Genomic DNA, 16,645 nt, shown 5'->3' with positions numbered 1-16,645 from the left:
TTTGTGATTAGCTTGAGTGCTGGTACTAATCCCTGCAGGACCCCACTAATCATCGCATGCTATTCATACAAAGACACATTTATTCATACACTTTGTATTCTGTCTGCTCATCAATTTTCGATCCAACTCAATAAAGTATCCTCAATCGTGTGCACTTTAATTTTTCATATTTTATGTGGGACTTTATCTAAAGTCTTTTGAAAGTCCAATAAAGTCCAGATCCATTTTCTGCCCCAACCAACTCTATTAGTTAAATTACAGAAGAATTTCATCAGATTTATGAAGCAAGAATACCACTTTGCAAGTCCATGCACACTATCTGAAATTCTACATAGTTTTCAAAGTGCTCTGGTATAATATTTTTCAGAATGGATTGAACATTTTCCCACCAGGGAAATCAGGCTCACTGGTTTATGATTCATTGCTTTATTTCTAACTCATTTTCAAAACAGTAGATAACTGTTCCAGAATCTTAGAAAATGACCACCAATGCATTTATTATTTCGATGGTCACTTTTTTTCATTCTCGGGATCTCGCTGATCAGACTCTGGCCCTTTTCATACCAATTTATCTAACACAATTTTTCTATGAATGTATATTTATTTCAGTTCGTCCCTCTCATTCAACTTTGCCTTCCGTCTCATTTCTGGTGCCTTATTCGTGTCCTCCTTTGTGTAGGCAGACGTGAAGTATAAATATAGTTCATCAATAATTTCTAGGTTCCATATTATACATTTATAACTGTGGGGGACCTACATTTGTTTTCATCAGTCTTTCTGTCTTTGCACATTCACGGAAACGTTTATTGTCAGTTCTTATGTTCACCCATAAGCTTTCTCACACGTTCTGTATTCCTTTTCATAAGCAAGACCTTGAACCTTCTTTGATGACTTTCAAACTGTTCCCAATCCTCATGTCTATTGCTGTTACCAGGTGATTTGTATGCCTCTCTTTGCATCTGAGACTCTCTAACTTCCCTGTAAGTCATGGTTTGGCCATTATTCTCTTTGCACTCTTGCGGCAGTTCACCCATTTGCTTTTGGAATGTTTTCTATTGCCTATCCATTGTCATTCCTTTCAGTAACCTTTCTCCTTTCATCAACTCAAACTCAAGCCTCATTTCATTGTAGTTTTCTTTACTAAGATTCTGTACCCCGGTCTCAGAATCAACTACATCCATCTGCACCTTGATGAAGTGCGCACCTGAACCAGTTGGATGGCAGTGGTATAAGAAGACCACTCACTACCACCTTCTCAAGGTTCCTTAAGAGTGGGCAGCAAGTCCTGGCTTTGCCAAGGAAGTCCACATCCCAGGAAAGGATGAAATTGATATCCTGTGGCTACCTGTGAAATCAGCCATGCATTCACATGGAACAATCTAGCAATGTTCACGCGTATGTTTTGCAGAAATTCTTTTCTGGGTGCCTTGTGTTTTTGTGTTCCCAGTCCACTTTAGGTATTTCTACAATCCATTCCAATATCATTTCTTTGCAGGATTTACATTTGTTTGTTTATAAGACTGTAAATAATATCAACCTAATTGCGTCCTTGGAGAATTTGGTTGCTATTTATCTAAACTCCTTGAGTTGGTGACATTTTCAATTGAAGGTTGGATTGTTTGACACAGAAAATGAAGTATCCTTTCAGTGCGGTACTAACACTTGCTGCTGTTGATTACATTTACTGTCCTGTGCTTGTGGCTATTGGAATCCCTGGTAAGTAACATCTGACCATGTTTGTGAAATTGGTCAACGATTGCTTTGAGAATGATCCATAATCTTGGCAAGCATGGTGTCAAAACCATGCCACTTGTAGGAATTGTTTCTCTTCCAACACTGTTCAATCAATCTCGCCTAAATGTTTTTCAAAATCAGTACTGATCCAATTGGTTACCTTGTTTTGTAATGGCATTTAAAAAAACACTTTCATGATATTTCTTCATGCCTTAATCACTTTGACTAATGTAATGAAACCTTACTTGCTGATATCAAAGTCTCTAATGCACCTGCTATGCGTAATCCCATTTTAGATCATTTGTTCTATGTTCAAACAGTGGAAACAGTTGATGGTGATTAATTAGGCATGGCAACATGCAACTTTGTGATGAGAGCCAATATCTAGAAAAAGAGCTTTTGGCATTGAATGATGAAGAAATGACATTGTGCTTGTAATTCAGTGATCATTGGCAAATAGTTCATTGTCTGGGAGTGAGTTATCCTGAAAAGCCACTTCCGCTGTTTGGAAATTTCTTCCTTTAGGTTACACATGTTAATGAAGTTAACACCACGAAGCTGCTAAGCCATGATCATATGCAAAGTCTCCAGACTTCAGTGCTGAACAGACAACTCATCCTCCCATGTACTTTCATATTAGACAACATAATTCACACGGCTTTAACACTGCTTTATTTACTTGTGCGGCACTGCTGTTGCTGGCTCTCCAGCATTTATTCCCTGTCCGTAGTTTGCCCTTGAGAAGGTGGTGATGAGCTGCCATCCTGAGTTACTGCAGTCCCTGTGCTGTAGAGAGACCCACAATTGAGAATTGAACAATTTTGACCCATCAACAGTGAAGGAACATTGATATATAGAGTCACATATTTCTACAGTACAGAGACAGGTCCTTCAGCCCCAAACCTCTCCATGCAGACTAAAACGTCCACCCCATTGCCCTGCACTTGGCTTATATCCTTCTCAACCTTGCCTATTCATGTATTTTTCCAAATGTCTTTTAAATGTTGGTAATGTACCTACCTTAACCAATTTTACTAGCACTTAATTTCATATGCATACCATCCTCTGTGTAAAAACACGGTAAGATCAGTGCAGGAGAGAGAGAGAGAAAAACCCACCCTGCTAACTGACAGAGCAGGGAACCTGTAAAGTTACTGCCTTTGTTGTTTGAATTCATGTATCACTGAACATCGGAGAGTGTCTGGGAAAATAAACAAACAGTGTAATTCACAACTCACCTTGGAGGAACCAGGTTGGGAGAGGTTACAGCACAGAAACAGATAAGTGAATATGTTTAAGTGTGGCCTGACTGAAAGCCTGCAGTAGTGACTAGCATAGGTTCTTTCGTGATTGTATGCTATATTGAAACATGTTTCTTGATTAACTTAAAAATATAAGCCATAAGTATTAAGTTTGCCATCACCAGTGTTTTATAGAGAAATAAGACAATGCTATTTTCTGGGGCTGCAGACTGAAAAAAGCAAAAATGGTTTTTAATAGAGTGAGATGCTCTTATTATCAGATGTGGGAGTTTCAGGAGAGTTTATGTGTTACTGAGGATTATATCTGCAATAAGTACCGTTGGTTGCGAATTTTATCAGATCAAATGGATCAGTTGGAGAGACATTTAGAGGCAATGAGGAATTTGGAAGAGCAATAGGATGTGATGGATGGCAGATATAGGGAGGGGAAAAGTTGCAGATATAGTCACATGGATGTTTTAACTCCAAGAATAATAAGAGAGGTAGGCAAGTAGTGCAGGATCTATCCCCATTTCAAGCAAAATGCTGCTTTGGAAAATGTAAGGAGTGATGGATTCTCAGGGGAATATATCAAAAATAGCCAAGTTTATGGTATCGAGACTGGGTCTAATGCAGTATGGGGGCAATCGGGTTCTATCAGATCGATTGTGTTAGGGGATTCTCCAGTTCGATGCACAGACAGATATTTCTGTGGCTACCAGCAAAAAAGAAATCAGAATGGTGTATTGCCTCTCTGGTTCCGGGATCAAGGATGCCACAGACAGGGTACAAAATGTTTTCAAAAGGGAGAAGGACCAGCAGGCGCTCATTGTACACTTTGCAACCAATCACGTAGGAAGGCAAAAGGATGACATTCTGAATGGAGAACATAGACAGTTAGGCAGGAATTTAAAAAGGAGGTCCTCGAGCGTAGTAATATCTGAATTGCTCCCAGTGCAGCGAGCTAGTGAGGGGAGTAATGGAAGGCTAGAATAGATGAATGCAGGGATGAGGAGCTGGTGTATGGGTGAACAATTCATATTTTTGAATCATTGAAATCTCTTCTTTGGTAGAAGTGACGTGTACAAGAAGAACAGACTGCACCTGAATTGGAAGGGGACTAATATACTGGCAGAGAGATTTGCTAGAGCTGCTCTTGAAGATTTAACTAGTAAGGTTGGGTGGCGGGAGTGGGACACAGGGAGATAGTGAGGAAAGAGATCAATCTGACACCGATACAGTTGAGAGAAGAAGCGAGTCAAAAAGTCAGGACAGGCAGGGGCAAAGTGGAGAACAAGGTAGGTCTGATAAATTAAATTGCATTTATTTCAATGCAAGGGGCCTAACAGGGAAGGCAGATGAACTCAGGGCATGGTTAAGAACATGGGACTGGATTATCATAGCAATAACAGAAACATGGCTCAAGGAGGAACATGACTGGTAGCTAATGTTCCAGAAAGGGCAGAAAGGGAGGCAAGAGAGGAGGGGGAGTGACGTTTTTGATAAAGGATAGCATTACAGCTGTGCTGACGGAGGATATTCCCGGAAATAAATGCAGGGAATTTTTTGGGTTAAACTGAGAAAGAAGAAAGGGATCACCTTATTGGAATTATATTATAGGCCCCCTTAATAGTCAGAGGGAAATTGAAAAACAAATTTGTAAGATCTCAGTTATCTGTAAGAATATTGGGGTGGTTACAGTAGGGGATTTTAACTTTCCAAACATAGACTGAGACTGAAGTAGTGTCAAGAGTTTAGATGGAGAAGAATTTGTTCATTGTTACAATAAAAAAAATCTGATTCAGTATGTTGATGTATCTAATAGAGAAGGTGCAAGACTTGACTTAATGTGAGGAAATAAGGCAGGGCATTTGACTGAGGTGTCAGTGGCGGAGCACATTGGGACCAGTGACCATAATTTTATTCGTTTTAAAATAGTGATGGAAAAAGATAGACCAGATCAAAAAGTTGAAATTCTAAATTGGAGAAAGACTAATTTTTATGGTATGAGGCAAGAATTTTCAAAAACTGATTGGGGGCAGATGTTTCCAAGTAAAGCGACAGCTGGAAAATGTGAAGTTTTCTGAAATGAGATAACGAGAGTCCGGAGAAAGTATATTCCTGTTCGGGTGAAAGGAAATACTGGTAGTGTAGGGAATGCTGGATAATGAAACAAATTGAGGGTTTGGTTAAAAAAAAGAAGGAAGCATCTGTCAGGTATAGTCAAGATAGATCAAATGAATTCTTAGTAGAGAAAAAAAATACAGTACGGGTATATTTAAGAGGGAAATCAGGAGGTCAATTAAGGGGAAATGACATGGCTTTGGCAAATAGAGTTAAGGAGAATCCAAAGCGTTTTTATAAATACGTTAAGGACAAAATGGTAACTCGGGAGAAAATAGGGCCCCTCAAAGATCAGTAAGGCGGCCTTTGTGTGGAACTGAAGGAGATGGGGGAGAAACTAAGTAAACATTGTGTGCAACAGTATTTACTGTGGAAATTGACATGGAAAGTATAGAATGTAGGGAAATAGATGGTGACATCTGGCAAAACGTCCACTTACAGAGGAGGAAGGGTTGGATGCCTTGAAACACAGAAAAGTGGATAAATCCCCAGGATCTGATCAGGAGTACCATAGAACTCTGCGTTAATCTAGGGAAGTGATTGCTGGGCCTGTTGGTGAGATATTTGGATCATCGATAGTCACAGGTGAGGTGCCGGAAGACTGGAGGTTGCCTAGCGTGCCACTGTATGAGAATGGTGAAAAGGACAAGCCGGGGATTTATAGACCAGTGTCCATGTATTTGGAAAGGAAAGGACTAATTAGGGAATACACAACAAGGCTTTATTTGTGGGAAATCATGTCTCACAAATTTGATTGAGTTTTTTTGAAGAAATAACTAAGAGGATTAATGAGAGAAGAGCGGTGGGCGTGATCTATATGGACTTCAGTAAAGTGTCCCACAAGTTTCCCCATGGGTGACTGGTTAACATGGTTAGACCTCATGGAATACAGGGAAACTAGCCATTTGGATACATAACTGGCTCAAACGTAGAAGACAATGGAAGATGGTGGAGGGTTGTTTATCAGACTGGTAGCCTGTGACCAGTAGAGTGCCACAAGAATCGGTGCTGGGTCCACTACTTTTCATCATTTACATAAATGATTTGGATGTGAACATAAGAGATATTGTTAGTAAGTTTGCAGATGACAGCAAAATTGGAGGACAGCAAAGATGGTTAACTCAGATTATATCAGGATGTTGGGCCAATGTGCTGAGAAGAGGCAGATGGAAATTAATTGAGATAAACGTGAGGTATTGCATTTTGGGAAAACAGATCTTACAGGACTTAAACATTTAATATTAAAATCCTGGGAAGTGTTGCTGAACAAAGAGACTTTGGAGTGCAGGTTCATAGCTCCTCGGAGGTAAATAGGATAATGAAGAAGACGGTAGGTATGCTTTCCTTTATAAGTTAGAATATCGAGTACAGGAGTTGGGAAGTCAGTTGCAGCTGTACAATACATTGGTGAGGCCACTTTCGCAATATTTCGTGCAAATCTGGTCTCCTTCCTATCAGAAGAATGTTGTGAAAAGGTAAAGGGTTCAGAAAAGATTTCCAAGGGTGGTGCCAGAGTTGAAGAATTTGAACTATAGGGAGAGGTTGAACAGGCTGGGACCGTTTACCTTGGAGCGTCGGAGGCTGAGGGGTGACCTCATAGAGGTTTAAAATATCATGAGAAGCATGGGTAGGATACATAGACAAGGTCTCTTCCCTGGGTGGTGGAATCCAGAACTAGAGGGCATAGCTTTAGCGTGTGAGAACAAAGATATAAAAGAGACCTCAGGGGCAACGGTTCCATGCAGAGTGTTGTACGTGAATGGAATGAGCTGCCAGAGGAAGTAATGGAGGTTTAGTTGCAATATTTAAAAGTCATCAGGATGGTTATATGAATAGGAAGTGTTTCGAAAGATATGGGCATGGTGCTGGCAGGTGGGATTAGATTGGTTGAGTTATTTTGTCGACATGGACGAGTTGGACTAAAGGGTCTGCTTCCATGCTGTACACCTCTCTGCATCTACAACTGTATGACTCAGTTCTCTTTATTCTTTCTCCTCTAAACCTGAACTGATGTACTCTAGTCCTTGATTCCCCACCCTGGGAAAAGGACTGAGTGCACTTACTTTTCCATGCCTCTTATGATCTTTTCGACACCACTAAGACCCCCTCAGTCTGCCATGTGCTAAACAACGTCCTAGCTTATCCATCCTCTCCCTATTACTCAGACATTTAAGTCCAAGCAACATCCCTGTAATTGTCTTCTACACTCTTTCCAGTTTAGTAATCTCCTTCCTATTGGCAACGTGAACAAAATTGAACACAATACTCTGAATGTGGCCTCACCAATATCCTGCGCAACTGCAACATGACTTCTCAATTTCTATACTTGATTCCCTGCCCGATGAAGGTCAGTGCACCAAAGGCCTTCTCCATTGCCCAGTCTGCCTATGACTCCACTTTCAGAGAAGCTTGCACCTGAACACCAAGGCCCTCTGTTCCACTACACTCCTTAAAACCATACCATTCAACATTAAACTCTGACCTTGATTTGACTTTCCAAAATACATTATCTCACACTTATCTCTTTTCAATTTCACTTGCCATTTCTCTGTCCGCTTCCCCAGTTGATTAAAGGCCTGCTGCAAATTCTGAAGATATTCCTCAATGCCCACGATATCTCCGAATTTAGTGTCACCCACAACCTTACTAATCATGTGTCGTACATTCTCATCAAATCATTGATTTTGATAACAAACAGCAATGGGCCCAGCACTGACCCTGAAGAACACCACGAGACACAGTTCTCCAGTCTGCCTAGCATTCTTCCACTATTACTCTCTGTTTCATACCATCAAGCCAATTGGGAATCCGTTTTGCCAGCTTGCCCTGGATTCCGTGTGATCTACCCTTCTAGAGCATACCATGTGGTACCTTATCAAAGGCATTACTGAAATCCATATATATTACGCTTACTGCACTGCCCTTGTCAACCTTCTTGTCCACTTCATCAAAGAACTTGAACAAATTTGTAAGACATGATCTTCCAAGCACAAAGCCATGCTGACTACTCATAATTTTATCGGTCGATACCAAATACATGTCCACCTTATCCCTCAGAATCTTCTCAGGTACTTTACGATCGCAGATGTTACAAATACTGGTCTGTAGGTCCCAGGTTTTTCTTTGGAGCCCTTCTTCAATAAGGACACAACATTCACTACCGTCCAGTCTTCCGGGCTAACAATGATGTAAAACTATCTTCTAGGACACAGTTATTTCATTTCATGCATTTTTCAAGTTTTTTTGGATATACCTAGTCAGGGTCAGCAGATTTATCCACTTTCATACACTCTACTATGTCCAACATTTCCTCTACTGTGATATGTCCTGTTCTCAAGATATCACCATTAATTTTCCCAATTTCCCAAGTTTTCAAGGTATAGACACAGGAGAAATATTCATTGAGGATCTCACTCATATCCTGCTGTACCACCCACACATGTCCAATTTGGTCCAATATTGTCTCTGTAGTTATTCTGTTCCCTTTCATATATTTAAATAACCTCTTTGGATTCACCCTAATCTTCTCAGTCAAGGCGATTTCGTGCCCTCGTTTTACCCTCCCGATTTCCTTCTTCAGTCAACTCATGTATCCCCAATATATCTCCTTTGATCCCAGCTGCCTCTACCTCAGCCATGTCTCCTTCTTTTTCACATCAAGATGATGAGTGGCTTAGTCGAGAACTTGCAGTTGCTGGCATTCCCATGAATCTGCCAGATCGAACTAAACATGGGTTTAGGAGCTGCTGTCGAGATATCTTGGACAATTATCTGCTGTGCATCTTGTAGATAGTACACACTACAGCACAAGACGTTGGTGGTGGAGGTAGTGAATGCTTGTGGATGTAATGCCAAACAAAGAGGTTGCTTTGCCCTGGAAAGTTTCAAGCTTCTTGAGTGTTGTTGGAGCTGCCACCATCCAGGCAAGGGGAGAGTATTCCATCACACTCCTGAATTGCATATTGTAGATGATGGACGGGCTTTGGAAGTTAGGAGAGGAGTTACTCATTGCAGTATTTCTAGCCTCTTGTTTGCTCTTGTAGCATTTGTAATTATACGGTGAGTCCAGTTGAGTTTCTAGTCAATGGTAACTTCAAGGATGTCGATAATAGGGATTTCAGTTATAGTAATTCTATTCAATGTCACGGTGCGATGATTAAATTGTCTCTAATTGGAGTAACCCACCGTGTCGTGCAAAGTGTACTTCGCACTTCTTAGCCTGAGCTTGGACATTGTCCAGGTCTTGTTGCACTTCAACATCGACCTCTTCAGTATCTGAGGAATCATGAATAGTGCTTGCACCAAGGACACTATCCTAAGGAACACCTTCTGAGATGTTCTGGAGCCGAGATGGCTGACTTCCTACAACAACAACTATTTTCCTATATGACATGTATAACTCTAACAAGTTGAGAATTTGCTTTCTTGAATACATTGATTCCAGATTTGCTTGGGTCCTTGATGCCACACTCGCTCAAATGCTATCACTCTCATCTCACCTCTGGAATTCAACTTTTTCATGCATCTTTGAACCAAGGCTGTAATGAGGTCCAGGGCTGAGTAGATCTGGAAGACTTCAAATCGAGTGTCAGTGAGCTGCTTACTTCTCACTAGGTGCTGCTTCATAACACTGATGATAACATCTTCTGTCACTTGACTGATGGTCAAGAGCTGACGGATGGGATAGTGATTGGCCAAGTTGGATTGACATGTTTTTTACGAACAGGGTACACATGGGAAATTTTCCATATTGCAAGGTAAATCTCAATGTTATAAATAAACTGGAAGAGCATGAAAGGGGTTAAACTCTGAAGTACAAGTCTTTAGTATTACTGCTGGAATGTTGTCATGACCCATATCTTTTGCATTATCCAGTGCCTCAAACTATTTCTTGATATCACGTGGAGTGCATCAAATGGGCTGAAGATTGTTGTTTGTGACCACTGGAGGAGGCCAAGATGGATCACCCATTTGGTATTTTTGGTGAAAGATTGTTGCGATTCCTTCAGGCTTCTTTCTTGCACTGATGAGTTGAGATCTCCCATCGTTGAGGGTAGGGATATTTGTGTAGTCTCCGACTTCTCCAATGAGTTTTTAAATTGTCCATCACAATGCATTACTGGATATTGCCGATTGGAGTCATTAGTTGTGGGATCAATTAACTCGTTTTATCACTTGCTGCTTATGCTCTTTGATGCCTAGTTAGCATCCTTTTGTAGCTTTGCCATATTGCCAACTCAGTTTTAGTTCTCCCTGGTGCTGCTTCTGGCATGTCCTTCTGCATTCTCCAGTGAACTAGGGCTGATGATGGCAATGGAAGAGTGACAGATATATTGGGCTCTGAGGTTTCAAATTGTGTTAAAGTAAAGTTCTGCTGATAATGATGACCCACAGATCCTCATGGATGCAGAGTCTTGAGTTGCTACAACTGTGTGAAGTCTGTCCCATTTAACACCGTGGTAGTGCCTCACAAAATGACGGAAGGGATTGTCAATGTGTCAGTGAGACTCCCTTTGCACAAGGACTGTGTGGTTGTCACTCTTACAGATATTGCAATGGGCTGATGCATCTTCAGCCAGCAGATTGTTAAGGATGAGGTTAAGTATGCCTTTTTCCTTTTTGTTGGTTTATTCATCACCTACCGTAAACACAGTCTAATAGCAATATCCTTTTGGACCCGAACAGCTCGGTTACTCGTGCAGAGCCCCGTTAGTGGTGAAAATTTGAAGTTACCCAGCCTGCTCATTGTGGACAAAGTCAGAAATCACACAACACCGGATTATAGTCCAATAGGTGTTTTTGAAATCACATGCTTTCGGAGCGTAGACTCTTCATCAGATAAAGCAAGAGACAGGCACACGGAATACAGTATTTATGGATTGAGAGATCAAAAACTTATACAATTTGTGTGAGTGAAATGTTGAATAATAAGTCGCTGCAGGTAACCAAGAGTGAGAGAGTAACTGTCAACAGCTGAATGACAAGTGAAGGGATGACCTACCATTTGATTAAACGAGGCAGAGAGATCATTACAAAAGAATTAAAAACAAGGTGCTGCTGGAGATAAACTAATTGACAGAAATAACATGGAACAAAACCAGAAACTGCTGGAAAACCCCAGCCAACTTGGAGGTATCTGTGATAAAAAAAAACAGAGGAAGGCTCCACGGATCCGAAATGTGAACTGCAATTTTCTTCACTGATGTGGCAAGACCTGCTGTGCCATTATCTATGCCGAGGTCATCTCAAAACCTATTGTACAAGAAACCCCAGTTTCTGTGGCAACATTACACATTTCTTACAGAAACTCTGCACCCACAGACCAACCAAACCAGAATCATTCCCCTTCACAATCGACTTTTTTTAATGTACCCTACGCCAGCCTGCCCCACGATGATGGTATCACTGCAACATCCTCAGTACTCGATACCAACAACTGCCAAGTTCTAGAAGCAATCCTGCATCTCATCCACTTCATGCTAGACTACGTCTTCACCTTCAACAACTAGTTCTCTATCCAGACACATGAAACTTTCATAAAGACTAAAGTCGCACATCAATATACAAGCTTGAGAACGACGTCTTCAATTTCTTCCTCATATATACACTAGATACATCAATGACATTTCCTTCCTTTAGTCCCACGGCAAGGAATCAATGAAATAAAGACAGAGCGATATCAACAAGTTTCATCCCACCAACAAATTTGACATGGTTTACTTTTGAGAATCAGTCTCATTCTTTAGACACATGCATCTCCATCAAGGATAGACTTCTCAGTACCTCACTCTAACACAAACCCATGGATAACCTGACGATGCAGCACTCTCTAACTTCTACACAAAACATATTAAAGAAGTCATCCCCTACGGACAAGTCCTGTGCATACACAGGATCTGCTCACATGGTGAGGGACACAACACAAACCTAATGATATTGGAGGACACCCTCAAAAGAATTGGGTATGGCGCTCAACTCATCAAGCACCACTTCCAACATGCCACAGCAAAACATCTTCAACGATATCCTCAGAAGACAGGCACATGATATGACCGATAGAGTACCCTTCATCGTCCAAACTTCCCAGAGTGGGAAGACTACACTATGTTCTTTACAGACTTCAACATGTCCTCGATGTTAATTAGCATTTACACCAATATCATCCCACTTCTTATCTTCAAACAACCACCAAACCTTAATCAGACCATCATTCACAGCAACCTTTTCAGCCTTCAGGACAACATTGAGCACAGCACGACAAAAACCTGCCATGGTAACCACTGTGGGCCATGTCAGATCATTGACATGGATACTACGATCACATGTGGGAACATCATCCACCATGTACACGGTAGCACTCATGTGAGCCACCCAATATTATCTAAGTCATATGTTGCAGGCTAGGATGCCTCAAGGCATGGGAGATTGGACATCCATGCAGACGCTACGACAATGGATGAATGGACACTGTGCACTAATTGCTGTGTCTTTCTTTCTCACTTCACCTTATGAAGGCGCTCCACACTGAAAGCTTGTGATATCAAATTAACCTGTTGAACAGCATCCGAGGAGCAGGAGAATCGATGTTTCAGGCATAAGCCCTTCAACAGGAAACAAGCTTGTCGGCCGGGGCCTGAGAGATAAATGGTATGGGTGTGGGGCTGGGGCTAAGGTAGCTGAGAATGCAATAGGTAGATGAAGGTGGGGGAGAAGGTGATAGGTCGGAGAGGAGGGTGGAGCTGATAGATGGAAAAGATGATGGACAAATCAAGGGAGTGTTGCTGAGTTGGAGGTTTAGGAATGGGATATGGTGGGGTAGGGGGAAACGAGGAAACTAATGAAATCCACATTAATCCCGTGCGGTTGCACGGTCCCAAGGCAGAAGGTGAGGTGTTTTTTTTCTCCAGGTGTTGTGTGGTTAGGGTTTGGCGACAGGGGAGGCCCAGGACCTCCATGTCCTTTTTGGAGGTGGAGTTGATGTGTTCAGCCACAGGATGGTGTGGTTAGTTGGTGCAGGAGTACCAGAAATGCTCTCTGAAACGATCTGAAAGTTGGGCTCCTCTCTCCTTGATGACAGGACGTTACATGGGTGCATTTGTGGAAGTACAGGAAGGTTGGAAGTGGAAGGATCCTTTAGGGCCATGGATGGAAGTAAGGTGGGAGGTGTGGGCAGTTTTTGCAATTCCTGTGACAGCAGACCAAGGTGCCAGGAGTGGTGTGAGTGCTGTTGGGGGGTGTGGATCTGCCAAGGGAGTAGCAAAGGTAATAGCCTCTCCGAAATGTTAATAGAGGTGGGAAGGAAATATATTCCTCATGGTCTGTTTGTAGTGGTGGAAGTGGCAGAGTATGATGTGATATAACTAGAGGTTGGTGGGGTCGAAGATGAAGACCAGGTGAATTCAGTCATTTTTGGACCAAATGACCTGCTTCCATATTGTCTTGAATCTAACCTAAATTCGAGAGGAAGTCCCTCCATATTGCATACCAATGTGTTGCCACATCTACTAGGTATCCTCTGCTAATGGGACAATGTGTATGCAGGGATAGTGATGGTGATGACATTGTGTGCAATGGGATATTTGAGGAGCATTCATGTGTGTTTTTAATATTGGTAGTAGTTAAATTTCTTGTAATTTTTTTAAAAAAAACTTTTCTCAAAACATTGTCTGTGATAAAATCGTATAAAATCAGGTATAATTATCAAATATTAAATGCAATTAATTCAACAAGATATCCAGTCCAACTGATGTATTTAACCTATCTACCTGGCTTTATTTATTCATTGCAGTTAACCTGATGGCAATTCTGATTCTTTCTCAGAGGAACTGCGGGCTCTCAAGATGTATCACGCTGTACCTGATAGCAATGGCGATGGCTGACTTGTTGGTTGTCATATCTGATGTGCTGTTGAGATGGCTTATTATGTATTTTCCAGTGTCTTTCATGGATATTACTTATATCTGTAGTTTGATTACAGTGTTCATTTCTGCAGCCACGGTGAATTCTGTCTGGTTGACTGTTGCTTTCACCTTTGATCGATTTGTGGCTATTTGCTGCCAGAAGTTTAAAACCAGATACTGCACTGAGAAAAGTGCAGCCGTAATTATTGGAACAGTGAGCGTGATGAGCTATTTGGAAAGCGTTCCCTGGTTTTTCTATTTCCAATCCAAGTACGTCTTCAATAATCTGCCATGGTTTTGCATCACAAAGCCAGAGTATTACACTTCAACCTTCTGGATATTATATGTTGCAGTCCATCGCCTTCTGTCCCCTTTACTGCCATGCATTATTTTGCTTATTTTGAACACTCTGACGGTAAGACGTATTGTCATAGCAAGCAAGGCCCGTAGGCGACTGCAGAAGGACAAGGACAGGGAGAGGACCCAAGACCTGGAGATGGATAAACGCAGAAAGTCCATTGTTTTATTGTTTGCTGTCTCCGGCTGCTTCATTATTTTATGGACTCCTTATGTGGCATGTTTCCTATATCAACGAATTGCAGTAATACATGATTATTCTCCACTTTCCCCAGCTGCAGGTACGGTCAGTTACACGCTGCAGCTCCTCAGTACTTGTACAAACACTTGTATATACACCGTGACCCAGAGGCAATTCCGGGAACAGCTGAAAACTGTGATGAAACTCCCGTTCACTATCATTCTCAGATCCATCAATCAGTGATTATAATAGATGGCATGCAGTAGAATTTGATTAGATCCATAAACCTTTGTATATCTGAGCTGAGCATCTCTGAGTGGAGCATGGTTGAGCCCACAACAGAGATCAGAGAAACTCTTTATTCATTTCTCTTCTCAGACACTTATCCATTTCCCCTCTGGAAGTTGCTCTTGCATTAGCCTCCACTGTCCTTGGTGGCATGATGTCTCAGTCGTTAGCACTGCTACTTCACAGTGCTAAGTGACGTGGGTTTGATTCCAGCCTTCAGGGTCTGTGTGGAGTTTACACATTTCCTCATGTCTGGATGGGTTTCCTTTCACAGTCAAAAGATGTACAGGTTAGGTGAATTGGCCATGCTAAATTGCCCACAGTATTGAGGGATGTGTAGATTAGGTGCTTTAGTCAGGGGTAAATATTGAGTGGGGGAATGGGTCTGAGTAGGTTACCCTTTCGAGGGTCAGTGTGGATCTGTTGAGCCCAAAGGCCTGTTTCCACACCGTCTGTATTCTATGAGCCTGTCAAGCAGGGTATTTTACATTGTAATCACACAGTGAGTGTATTTTTTTGATTTCTAGCTCCGTTCTCCTTTGCCTGTCAATTATTTTCCAATTGTACCTTCTGGCTACTACAATTATAACAGTTTGAACATTTTGTTCTCATTGATTATATTATGGGCTTGACAACTTTTATTCAATTCCTCTTTACTGACAATGAATAACAGCCCATATTTCTGCAGTCTCACCAGTTAACTGCAATTGCTCATCCTTAGTAGAAGCAGTAAATACCCCCATTATCTCACAAAATCCTTGCACTTACGCTGAGTGTACAACTGAATACTGCATCCTCGGATACTAAGAAAAATAACTGCAGAGATAGTGGATGTATTTGTCATAATCTTACAAGAATCATTAGATTAATGAGAAGTCCCAGAGGATTGGAGGACTACCAACATATCACTTTTATTTAGATCGGTAGGGAGCCAAGGCAATCTAAACACAGGCAGAATGTGTTTTAATTTAAACATATACAGGTACTCAAATTTCTTTTTCGAACAGCTTGCTTCATGTGTCCTGTTTCTACAAAGCACCTTGTATGTGAATACTCAGGGCTCAACTCCATTTCTCCTGTCTCTGAGGTCTGCATGTCTTTAAATAAAGTACAATTTTATGTAGCTGTTCTTATACTTGTAGTGATATCAATGGATGTGTGGATAGAACAGGTTTTGGGCAACAATTCCAATGAGCAGCCATGATCTGATTTCATTTATTTTGATTTCTTATTGTCCCATGTATCAAGATTCAGTGAACAGTATTTTATTGCGTACTATCCAGACAAATCAAACCTGACATAAGTACTGGGGTGTGCAAAGTTAAAAAACACACAACACCACATTTTAGTTCAACAGGTTTATTTGGAAACACTAGCTTTCAGAGTGCTGCTCCTTCATTAGGAGATTGCCGAGTATAAGGATGTAAGCCAGAAGATTTATAGCGGATAAGGTCGTATAATGTCTGTGCTTTACAATCTTATACTTCACAATTACCTGATGAAGGGGCAGCACTCTGAAAGCTAGTGCTTCCAAATAAACCTGTTGGACTTTAACCTGGTGTTGTATGATTGTTAACTTTACATATGTACATCAGACTAACAGAAGAAAATGCAGAATATAGTGTTACAGCTACAGAGATTGTGCAGAGAATGATTAATTCGAATATCAGCGACGGCCAGTCCTAAGTTGCATGGTGTACTATTTACATGTGAATAGTCAACCCAAGCCTGTGTGCAGACAACAGCTGGAAGTTTGACGGGTTCATTAATGTTGAGATAATGAAATTGATCTAATAAGTCTTTCACTTAAGGAAGACCCA

This window comes from Hemiscyllium ocellatum, chromosome 17 (assembly GCF_020745735.1).
Source record: "Hemiscyllium ocellatum isolate sHemOce1 chromosome 17, sHemOce1.pat.X.cur, whole genome shotgun sequence".
Lineage (NCBI taxonomy): Eukaryota > Metazoa > Chordata > Chondrichthyes > Orectolobiformes > Hemiscylliidae > Hemiscyllium > Hemiscyllium ocellatum.
The sequence above is the reverse complement of the archived record's forward strand: the minus strand, read 5'-3'. Positions refer to the sequence as shown.